At 39.3% G+C, this 9,995-nt stretch overlaps 1 long non-coding RNA gene across 1 annotated transcript; it reads right to left on the bottom strand.

Annotated features, from left to right (window-relative positions):
• Positions 1 to 272: 272 nt before the first annotated feature.
• Positions 273 to 2,558, bottom strand: LOC123652674. Its single transcript, XR_006742129.1, has 3 exons — positions 2,548 to 2,558; positions 2,220 to 2,224; positions 273 to 376 (listed from the first exon to the last, which is right to left on the bottom strand). It is a non-coding gene; the product is annotated as an uncharacterized LOC123652674 (long non-coding RNA).
• Positions 2,559 to 9,995: the final 7,437 nt, after the last annotated feature.

Below are 9,995 nucleotides of genomic sequence, written 5' to 3'. Positions count from 1 at the left end.
ATGCCAGCCTGATTAATGTCTAACTGCCTGTTTGCCCCCAACTTCCCTCTTCTGCCAGCCTGGTCACCCCTAACTACCCTCCCTAGCAGGCCTGGTGCCTCCCAACTGCCCTCCCCTGCTTGCCTGATCACCCACAAGTGCCCTACCCTTGCAGTCCTGGTCTCTCCCAACTGCCCACCTCTGCTGGCCATCTTGTGGTGGCCATCTTGTATTCACCTGGGGGCAGGATCTTTGACCACCTGGGGCAGCCATATTATGTGTTGGAGTGATGGTCAATCTGCATATTACTCTTTTATTAGATAGGATAGCGGCCTGCTGCATGGTTGGTGGCCAACTGGTTTGTCCTGAAGTATGTCCCAGATCAGGGTGGTGTTCCCTTAAGACATAGGGCTGCCTGAGCTAGGACCTGTCATGGTTTGCAGTCCAGCCATGCCCCTGGGGAATCAAGCAGAGGCCCTGGTATCTGGAATTTATTTACTTTCTATAATTGAAACTTTGTAGCCTAGAGTGGAGATCTGGGCTGGCCAGGCTGTGCAGAAAGCTTTGGTTCTCCCATTGCAGGGGGAAACCCTAGCCTCCTGCTCTCTCCAGCTGGGTGACTGCAGCCATTTCTGTTTGGATTTGTTTACCTTCTATAATTGAAACTTTGTAGCCTTGAGTGGAGACTTAGGCCAGCTAGGGCATATGGAAAGCTTGGCGTCTTCCATTGCCTGGGAAACCCAAGCCTCCCTCCTGCTCTCTGTGGCTGTAGCCATCTTGGTTGGGTTTATTTGTATACTTGCTCTGATTGGCTGGTGGGCATGACTAGTGGGCATGGCTTGTGGGTGTAGCAGAGTGATAGTAAATTTGCATATTCTCTTTTATTAGAATAATAATAAAACATGAGCGTGAGGCAGTCCATGTTTCTGAAATTCAATGACATGAATTTTAGCTATTACTTCGCCAAATAAATGGAACTTAGATATATCACTTAAAAGAGTATTCAGCTTAATATTAAAAACTCTGGCTACCAAGTCAGGTCTGTTTTTAACTTTTTTGCCAGCATTGAAAATTGTTTGTAATATCTGCCCATTTGGTGTTGCATGTTATTATTCTGAATTAATAGGGATTTCCATGCTTTGTTACAATTGCCATAGCATCCTCATTTCGCTGCTGCATATTTCTGGGACTACCCTCAAAAGATGATGGAAGTATTATTATTTTACCAATCATCACATTGTCATTTTCAGATACAGATTTGAGATAATGCATCAAACCACTATATTTTTCAACTCTCAACTCTCATCTTAGATTGGTTTGCTTTAATGAAATTTATCCAATTGGCCTCTATTTTTAAATATGAATCTACAATAAACTGTTGAGTTAACTTTCCTGCATTTAAAATAGGATTGAACATGTCCCACACAAAGAGATGAAATCCACAATAGTGCATTTGTGTGACTAATGTCCTTACATTTTGTCTAGTATCATTGTTGATTACACTGCCAACTCTGAGTCTTAATGCAATATCTGTTCCCTAGCCTTTTTCCCCATGTGGAAAAAGAATAGGATGTGTCATTGCATGTAATGTAGGAAATAGGATACTGATTTGTTTCATTTTAGTGGCATTAAGATTATTGGAATCTGATTTACAATGAATGAGCAAGTCCCTTTCAAAAGGAGGTTCATCATCTTTATTTCTGAATATGACAGCAACCTAGGTTACACAGGGAGAATTATATCTACCTGGATCACTGTTACAATCATATTTAATTTCCATAGTTACCTCTGTGGGAGCTAGACCTTTTGCTGCTGCTTCAGATTGGGCTTCCTTTTCTACCTCATGTAGCATCTTGTATGATATTGTTAATTCACTTATTTCATGCATGAGGTTATTGATGTTGATCATGAGTCTTTCTGAGCAGCCCTGGTTTTCTGGCATTGCTAATCATTTACCGGTAGCTTTGGCTGTATCCAAAATATAGAGTTGAGCAAACTTCCAAGGAACACCATCCAAAGGATGTAAAGTTCCAGTACAGTGATAAACTTGTCTGTGTATTCTAAAATATGGCCCATACCCTGATGGCAATGCAATATTTGCACCGATGGAAGCAAAAACAAAAGAGCTATTTATGGAATTAATATTTTCCATGAAATTTTTACTGTCAGAATCTTTGTTATTAATTTTTTTAAATATGCTGGGTATTCTGGAAAAGGAATATCATTTGGACAGACTTTACCTTTGCTACAATATCAGGTAAATTTCCCATCAGATAGTTTTTCATCAGAGAAATTTAGTGATAGGCAAAATTGACATCTAATAGTCATTCCACCACAACTGTGAAAATATGTAATATTTCTTGTCACAAAAAATACCAAGCTTGCAAAGTTGTTTAGTTTGCTTTAATATATATTTTGCAAAATAATTTTAAATTTTATGTAATTTAATCTGTAATGTTGTTTCTATGTTTTCTTAACATTTATTATTTAATACTATAAAAGTTGTTATATTTTTAAATGTCCCTTTTATTATGTAACTAGAAGCCTGGTGCATAAAAATTCATGCACTGGAGTGGGGTTTTCTCAGCCTGTCCTGCCCCCTCTCACAGTCCTGTGGCCCTCAGGGGTGGGAGGTGACCCGGAAATCAGGAGAATGCCCCATCAGACCTCTGCTGCTGCCACTGCCAGCAGCACAAGCCTCAGATGGCCCTGGTTACCTGAGCTTTGGCCAGCCCTGGGCAGCTGGGCAGCTGCCATCTCAGGCTTGCCTGTGCCTCAGGCTGGCCATGGGTGGCTGGGTGCTGAGGAGACTGGGGGACTCTGAAGGCATGTGTGTGACATGCCTGCTGCCCCAGCAGGGCTGAGGAGACTGGGCACTGCCATCTTTGTGAGGGTTTGATGGTCAATTAGCATATTCCCTCTTTATTAGATAGGATAAACACTTATAGGTTGTGCATTTTTCCTAGAATGTGTTGTTGTTCTATTGACTTACTTTTTATTTTCATGCCAACATCAGGCTCCATTAATTAATATAGCTCAAAAATGAATCAAAGACAAACTATGATTAAATTGCATACTACTAAGAAAGATTTGCGGGCAAAAGGGGATAATGTGAATAAAGCACAATAATAAGAAAAATATTGGACCTAGATAATAGGTGTATGAGAGTTTTTTAGTACTACTTTTTCTAATTTTGAATATATCTGAACATTTTCATAATAATACATTAAGATGAGTGATGATGCACAAGAGGGAGAGGTGATACCAGCTAGTCTCTATATTAGGTGTGGATATAGCTCTACTCAGTTGAGAAATATATATAACCACAAAAGTAAATTTATTAAGTTCTGCACAGGGTATACAATGATTGTACAGAGATGAGGCCACAGTAGATATTCCTGTTCAAAAAGAGACATGGCAATCCCTGAGCCATATTGGAACCCCACAGAAAACTGAGAGTGTCTTTTTTCTTTGGTTTTAAGGACTAATTATCGATTAGTCTTCAATTCGGCTTCATGGAGTAAGTTCCCCAGTTTACTCTTCTCTATGACTCTTGGCTCTACCTTCTGGGAGCTCCTTCCTCTGAAATTCTCTTCTGTAGCTACATCTGAAGTGAGCTTCAGAGGATATGTCGTCAGGAGTCTGAGTAGCTGGTCAGACCTCTTCCTGATCCTTGAGGACTCGGGTTATTTTAAGTCTTAAACATCATGGTTACTTTTATTTAGGTTAGTGGCTCTTTTTGATAGCACAACTATCTCAAAAACCTTTGAGTTTTTAGTTTATTTGATTCCAGTCAGTTCCATGTTCTGATTGAACTTAGATTCTTTTTGAGACATGATTAATTGCAGGTGCCCTGAGCTTTTTAAGCACTGTGGGAAAGGTACATGGTTTTCCTGAACCATTTTCTGCTAAATTAACTGAGTACTATCATAACCTACCAGAGGTAGGGACCATGGGAGTGAAGGGCTTACCATTGATTTGATCCTTGCCAAAGGGCTTTCTTTGCCTTAAGACACTCTCTAGTTTATTTTATACTGGTAGGTGGGAAAAAAGCAGTTGCCTATTCCAGTTTTACAAATCTCCACATTTTTTTTTCACTCCCCTTTCATTTCTTTTTGCTAACCAGCAAATTATTTTTAAGCTCATCTCTTTGTAGTACTTGTCAAATGCAGCCAGTAGTATCTAACACATGCTACTAATATTCTGTTTTCCCCATCCTTTAAGATCCTAGGATATATAACCTCATTAGATATTTTTTTCAAGTGATTGCTGGCAACAATTGCTAGGTTTTTTTAAAAGTTATTTCTTGCACCTGCTATTGTATTTTACATTGAGTGGCTATATTATTATGACCACCCCATCAGTTCTTTGTTGGGCCACCTTTTGCCTTCAATACTGGGTTGATTCTTCTTGGCATTGACTCCAGAAGATGTTGAAAGGTGATGCAAGGAATCTGACACAATGCCTGATGAATAGCACTGTCCAGTTCTGTGAGATTTGATGGTTGTGGAACCAGCTGCCTGATGGCTCTTTTAACTTCAACTCATAAGTGCTCTACTGGATTGAGATCTGGTTATTGTGGGAGCCACTTAAGCAGATAAAGACTCCCTCCTGTTCTTGAAACCACTCCTGCACAATAGAGCACCATGGCATGGCACATTTTCTTGTTGGAAGAAGCCATCTCCATTGGGATATGCCATCAACATGATAAGATGAACTTGATTATCAACAATACTTAGGTATGTTGTGCTATTCAGATGTTGTTCCACATGAATTAAAGGGCCCAAATATGCCAGGAAAACATGCTCCAAACCATAACACTGCCCCCACCAGCTTGTACTCATGCATGTGGGGTGCTTGCTTTCATTCTGTTTCCGCAAAATTCTCACTCTGCCATCTGCATAATGCCACTGGAAATGTGATTCATCAGATCAAATGACTATTTTCCAATGCTGGACTATCAATCCTTGTGTTCCTGTGCAAATTGGAGACGTTATATCTTGGTAACTGCAGAAAAAGTGTTTGAACAAGCCTTCAGCTTCCATATCCCATATGATGCAGTTTATGGCTAATTTGCCTACAAAAGTCAGATGGTCATAATAATCTGGCCACTCAGTGTATAAAGCTTCCAGACCGACATTAAACATGTCCCTTCCACTTTTATGGTCCAAGTAAGTTACATGGTCACAGGTGGGAGTGCATAACTCTCCATTAGGTCAGCATAAAGGTGACCTCAAGTCACAATTCCCCAGTCATTACCTCTTCTGAGCTCAATTACACACACTCTTGCCTCTATTTGTTATGCTCTATCATCTTGAATTTTTTCTATTTCTCAAACATACCTGTTCTTTCAGCCTAAATTATCATTCCAGGCTTTCTGTTCAAGCTGATATCCACATTGTTACATTCTCTCAGTGGTCTATGTGGTTAACTCTTTTGCCTCTTGTCTTTGCTCAAATGGCACCTTCTCACTGAAGCTAATACTGACTCCTCTTTTTAAAAACTGAATCTCACAACCACACATTAGAGACTTCTCTAAATCTGATGAATTTTTTTTGTAGTTTCACATCCCTTATATTATTTCTTATGCAGGTCAATTTAACCCTTTTTATTTATCACTGCATTAGGCTTTTCCACTGGCACAGCAGCTGGAACAGCAACCCAAGAAGAGGCTTTTAAAAGCATATTTGCTCACCAAATATTCTCCCTAGAAAAATATCTGTATAGGTGAAGTAGAAGGAAGAAACAAACAAAAAAATTTAAAATCAAACAAACCATAAAACCCCAAATTCACTGAATAAATAATCCTGAAACAAATTCTTAGATATTGTGAATTAGGAGGGCATGGATATTTCCTGGAAATCTGTATTTTAAAAATGCATTGAATTTCAGGCACTGACTAATATATATATAATATGAATAATACTATAAATCAGGATAATTTCGTCAATGTTAACATAATACATTTTTCTTTGCTCATGATATACATATCAGAATATATAATGCCACAATACCTGATATTAAACTATACTACAAGGTTATTGTAATCAAAACAGCCTGGTACTAGGATAAGAACAGGCATATAGATCAATGGAACAGAATAGAGAGCGCAGAATTCAACCCATGCATTTATCGTCAATTAATATTTGGCAAAGAAGGCAAAAGCACACAATGGTGTAAAGACATGTACATGAAAATAAATTAATCTAGACTACTACAATATACCATATACAAGAATAAATTCAAAATGGATAACATACTTAAATGTAAGTTGCAAACTCATAAACATCCTAGATAAGGACATAGGCAATACAATCCCAGACATAACTCACAGCAATATTTTTGCAGCTGTGTCTCCTAGGACAAGAGAAAAAAAGAAAAAAATAAACAAATGGGACTACTAGTTCACTAAACTAAAAAAAAACTTCTGTGCAGTAAAAGAAACCATCAACAAAATGAAAAGGGAACTCACTGTATTAGAGAATATATTAAACCCTGCCCACCCCCCCTCCTTCACCCAAATCCATGATCGGCAAACTGTGGCTCCTGAGCCACATGTGGCTCTTTAGTCTCTTGATGTGACTCTTCCACAAAATACTACAGCCCGAGCCAGTCTATTTTGAAGAAGTGGTGTTAGAAGAAGTTTAAGTTTAAAAAATTTGGCTCTCAAAAGAAATTTCAATAGTCATACTGTTGATATTTGGCTCTGCTGACTAATGAGTTTGCTGACCACTGGCCCAGATCAAGGATGATGGGCCAGGTACAGAAACTAACCAGGGCAGAAAGCCCTGGATGCCGAGAAGGGGCAAAACAAGAATCTCGCCCCCAGGCTAACGTGTACTCCTCTAGCATATACTGATCAGGAAGTTTAGACCCCTTGACTTTTCCCTCCGTAAAGATATCTAGGCCTCAGTTGTATTTTAGTTCCTGGCCTAGAAAGGCAACGAAAACAGACAAGTGGCACCTTGGCTGCCTCAGGACCAACTACATTGACTAATGACTTCCTTGACTGGCACTGATCCATCAGTGGAGAACCAAACAAACCCTGAAAGAGCAAATCTGGAAATCTAATTAATACTCGACTAAGACCCTCCCCTGAGACTTCCCCTAAGATTTCCACCTGCAAGAAATATATAAATATGCTCAGGACAAAGGACTTGGTAATTACTCTTTCTCCTAGGGGCTCACCTGTGCCATTCCCACACATGCATGTATCTCCCAACCTCTAAGAGACCCCATTGAGACATGCAACCAGGGAGCAATGGGCAGCGGTAGCTCATCCTGGGTTAACCTCCTGAACTTGTCTCTAAGGCCCCCTTTTCTCTGACTTCTCAGTGAGCTAAAGCAGTCCAGATCCAATACCCTTTAGCTTAGTACTATGTAGCCCTTCCCTTTGAATGTCCCCAACTCTCAACCCCTTTTCTTTAAATTCAAAATTTTAAGCCGCTAAGATGGCCATATAGCCTGCCTGTGTGCCATTGACTTGAACCTTTCAGAACATATTCGCCAATGATACATTCCATAAGGGGTTAATTTCCAAAATACATAAGAACTTATACAACTCACCAACCAGTAAGACAAATAATCCAATGAAAAAAAAAATGGGCAAAAACCTGAATAGACAATTCTCTAAAGAGGATATACATATAAATAGCTAATAAACAAAAGAAAGCTCAACATCACAAATCAGCAGAGAGATACAAATTAAAAACACAATGAGATATTACTGCCCACCTGCCAGAATGGCTACCATGAATATAGCAACAAACAATATGTGTTGTTGAGAATGTAGAGAAAAGGGAACCCTATTACAGTGCTGACTCTGCAACCACTATGTAAAACAGTATGGAATTTTCTCAAATAATTAAAAATGGAACTACAATTTGACCCAGTGATCCAACTTCTGGGAATATTTCCAAAGAATCTCAAAATGCCAATCATAAAGAATATATGCACCCTTATGCTCATGTCAGCATTATTTACTAGCTAAGATCTGGAAACAGTCCAAGTGCCCAACAGTGGATGAGTAGATAAAAACATATATGATACATTTACACAATTGAATGATGTGCGGCCATAGCAAAGAAATCTTACCTTTTAGACCTGGAGATTATTATGCTAAGTGAAATAAGCTAGTCAGAGAAAGGCGAACTGTGGAATCAAATGAAGAAACTAAAGTGTTGAACAAAACAGAAACAGAGTCATGATACCTGGAACTGAATGACAACTGTGAGAGGGGTGGGGAAAGAAGGGACTGGATAAAAGGTGAAGGGATTTGTCAAAGAACATATATGTCTAACCTATAGACGCAAACAACATGTGGTGATGGCCAGAGAGAAGTGGGGGATGGGTGCTGGGTGGAGGTGGCAAAGGTAGAGAAATAGGACACCTGTAATAGCATCAACAATAAAACAAAAAGTTAAAAAATAAAAGTGTAAAAAGCAAAGTGAAAAAAAAAGGATATATCATATATTAGGATTCTAAACCAAAAGAAATCACAAAACCATACACAACAGAAGTTGTATAATATATATACACAGACAATAATGCATGAGAACAACAAAATTTATGAAAGTTTATATCAAAAGAATACATATTGAAAAAATTTAAAAATTTAAAAATTTTCTGGGTCAAAGTGTAAGTAAATAGCATAATAACAAGTTATTAACTAATTAATGGTAATGAGTCAATTAGAATACTATACATTAGAACTTATGAGATATGGCCAAAATTCTTTCAGATAAAAATACTTGTATTATTAAAATAAATATTAATAAAACCTAGAAGCTAGGAAAAAAATATGACAGAAAGAATAAACCTGCTAAAGCTGAAAGTCATTCAGAAAATAGAAACAGAAGTTAATATTAATACTTTTAAAAAATGATAAAGTTCAATATTAGTTTTCTCTTCTGGTGAGATTAAAAAAGAAAAGTAAAAGTTGCAGACACCAACATTAGGAATCAGAGAAATGTAACTTAACTATAGGAATAAAAAAGAAGTTAAAATTTAAGAGTTTAGTATACATAGTTCTGTGGAGATAATAAAATATTTTAATGGGATAAATAATTATTTAAATTATCAAATTTATGTTAGAGATATTTAATTCCTAAATTAATAAACTTGACAAACATTTTCAAACTATTTTGCAAAATATCTTTCAGAAAATCATTTAGAGGAAATGGATTTGTGGTTGATTTAAGTAAAATTATTAAGGAACTGATGAGTCCTATGTTATTAAATTACTAGGGGACCAGTGCACGAATTTGTGCATCTTGAAAGGAACTATGGGTTGCGAGGCTACAGTGGGCACAGGGGCCTCAGCCCATCCTCTTTGGTGCCCCCCCTTCTGTTCCCTCCTGACACAGCCCCAGTTCCCCTGTCTGCTGGCATTCCTGCTCCCACCACTGCCTCTCCCACACACTGATAGCGCTGAGTGATTGGGCCAATACTAACAGGGGGTGTGAGCAGCAGCTGCTGCCCTGATCACTCCTCAGGAGCAGCAGAAGGTGGAAAAGCCCTTGAGGCAACTGGGGCAGCAGCCACTGCTAGCACCCACTGGTGGTGCCAAGTGATAGGGACTAGAGCTGGGCAGCGGGTGCCAGCAGCAGGTGCCAGTGGCAGCTCTGGCACCAGCAGTGGGTGCAAGTGGGACTGTCACTGGCAGCTGGTATGAGAGGAGGCTGCTGGACCTGATTGCCCCTCAGAAGCAGGGGAGGTGGAGAAGCCCTAATGGGCAATTGGGGCCAACTTTGGGCACTGGAAGCAGGTGTGAGCACTAGGCAGGACCACAGTGCAGAGGAGTAAAAAATTTTCAGTAACCACCGAAGGCTCACCCAATGACAGCAACTGGTGCCCCACCTTAGTATAGCACTCCCTGTTCACCTGTTCCACCATCTCCTGCAGCAGACACCTGCCATGTTTCATGCTCTGCCATCTGCTGCCAATGCCCACCATGTTCCATGTGCACCCCCAGTGGTCAGTGCATGTTATAGCAACTGGTAGTTCAGTTTTCAACC

The sequence above is a fragment of the Pipistrellus kuhlii genome, unplaced genomic scaffold (genome assembly GCF_014108245.1).
Source record: "Pipistrellus kuhlii isolate mPipKuh1 unplaced genomic scaffold, mPipKuh1.p scaffold_m20_p_2, whole genome shotgun sequence".
Lineage (NCBI taxonomy): Eukaryota > Metazoa > Chordata > Mammalia > Chiroptera > Vespertilionidae > Pipistrellus > Pipistrellus kuhlii.
This window is presented reverse-complemented; position numbering and strand designations above follow the sequence as displayed.